Here is a 2192-nt window from a genome sequence, read left to right as displayed (position 1 = left end):
AGACAAGATACTACTGCCTTGAGTTAACAATTTGCACTTATCTGGAAAGAGAAACGGAGGTAAATATTCATAGCAGCTCTGATCATAGGATTATATCCACCAAAGATCTGTAGCACTGTAGTACTGTCCTCCCGTTGTTCATCGATTTGCTCGAGCGGGCCCAGTAACATCTCCATCGTGAGACTTGCTGTTACTGCGTTTGGCATATCGAATATGCCACGGGTAGTTTGCCAGGCTTAGCCATGCAGGCGAGATACTCTCAGTATCTTGCCGGGCTCTCAGAGAGGGACAGAGGAATCGAACCCAGCTTGGCCAGGCCGGCTGCATGCAAGGCAAACGCCCTACCGCTGTGCTATCGCTCCAGATCATCCATGAGAAATCAAAATGTGTTATAGTCACACACTCGAGTATCACGTAATGGTGAGCATGAATGAGTTAAGTACATGAAATACAGCTGAATGCTACCCATGTTACTTTAGGCAAAAAAGCTCTCCAAAGGCTACAAAGGCTAATTTTTCCTTTGTAGGAGACTTCTTTTTTAAAAAAAATTTTTAGAGTGATTTTAGGTTTGGAGCGATAGCACAGCGGGTTGGGCATTTGCCTTGCACGCAGCTAACCCGGGTTTGATTCTTCCGCCCCTCTCGGAGAGCCTGGCAAGCTACCAAGAGTATCTCGCCCGTATGGCAAATCCTGGCAAGCTCCCCGTGGCGTATTTGATATGCCAAATACAGTAACAACAAGTCTCACAATTTGTTGTGAGACGTTACTGGTGCCTGCTCAAGCAAATCAATGAACAATGGGAGGACAGTGCTACAGTATGATTTTAGTTTTATAGAAAATTTCTGCAGAAGGTACTAACAGAGCCTCTTCCCAAGAGAGGCTCCTTTGTTTGTGCTTTGTTTTGTCTTTTTTGGCTCTTGGGTCACACCTCTGTCCTGGCTCTGCACTCACCAAGCTCTCCTGCTAGGGCTCAGGATCGTGAGATGCTGGGGATTGAACTTGGGTTGGCAGCATGCAAGGCAAGAACTGACCCGCTGTAATATCACTCCGATCCCCATGTTTGTTTTTTTTGTTTGTTTTTTTTTTTGCTTTTTGGGTCACACCTGGCGATGCTCAAGGGTTCCTCCTGGCTCTGCACCCAGGAGTTACTTCTGGCGGTGCTCAGGAAACCATATGGGATGCTGGAAATCGAACCCAGGTCGGCCACATGCAAGGCAAACGCCCTACCCGCTGTGCTATCTCTCCAGCCCCACGTTTATTTTTTTTTTGAGTGAATACTTTTTATTTTCTTTTTTTATTAGTGAAACACCATGAGGTACAGTTATAAAAATATGGAATGCTTCACGAATTTGCATGTCATCCTTGCGCAGGGGCCATGCTAATCTTCTCTGTATCGTTCCAATTTTAGTGTATGTGCTGCTGAAGCGAGCACCCCACGTTTTTTAATTAAATTAAAAACACTTCAAAAACACATGTGTATATGAAATCTCAGGTAGAAACACAACTCTAGGTAGCATATATGGACATACAAGAAAAGGGAAATAAACGGTAAAGACAGGATTCTGGGTGGTGATTACCCCAGGCGGGGCAGAGCAAGTGCACACAGGCGATGAACCATACAATTAGCTGTAAAATGTTCTTGTAACATCTGGGGATTGGTGGTGGATGTTTTGCAGTTTTTTTTTCTTCTTTCTTCTTTTGCTTTTCAGGCCACACTGGGTGGTGCTCAGGACTCATGAGGTACTGGGATCTCGGACCTGGCCACATGCAAACCAAGGGCCCTTACCCACTGTCTTAGCACCTCCAGCCCACGGATACTATTTTTTTTTTTACTAATCTGTTTTCTTTTTTTCTTTAATTTTTATTAGTGAAACACCATGAGGTACAGTGGTAAAGTAAAGTAAAGTAAAGGCCCTCCCGTTAATCATCGATTTGCTCGAGCGGGCCCAGTAACGTCTCCATTGGAGACTTTGTTGTTACTGTGTCTGGCATATCGAATAGTCTCGGTAGCTTGCCGGGCTCTCCGAGAGGGGCGGAGGAATCGAACTCGGGTCGGCCATGTTGGCTGCATGCAAGGCAGATGCCCTACCCGCTGTGCTATCGCTCCAGCCCCAGGTACAGTGGTAGACTTACAAATTTTTGTGCTTGGGTTTCGATTATACAATGATCAAGTACCCATCCCTCCACCAGTG

General features: G+C 45.7%; 1 non-coding gene across 1 annotated transcript; it reads right to left on the bottom strand.

Moving 5' to 3' along the window:
- Positions 1 to 1325: 1325 nt before the first annotated feature.
- LOC130030002 (U6 spliceosomal RNA) lies at positions 1326 to 1432 on the bottom strand. The gene has a single exon (XR_008793434.1). It is a non-coding gene; the product is annotated as a U6 spliceosomal RNA (small nuclear RNA).
- Between the last annotated feature and the right edge of the window lie 760 nt (positions 1433 to 2192).

Source organism: Sorex fumeus, unplaced genomic scaffold (assembly GCF_029834395.1).
Source record: "Sorex fumeus unplaced genomic scaffold, SorFum_2.1 ptg000043l, whole genome shotgun sequence".
NCBI lineage: Eukaryota > Metazoa > Chordata > Mammalia > Eulipotyphla > Soricidae > Sorex > Sorex fumeus.
This window is presented reverse-complemented; position numbering and strand designations above follow the sequence as displayed.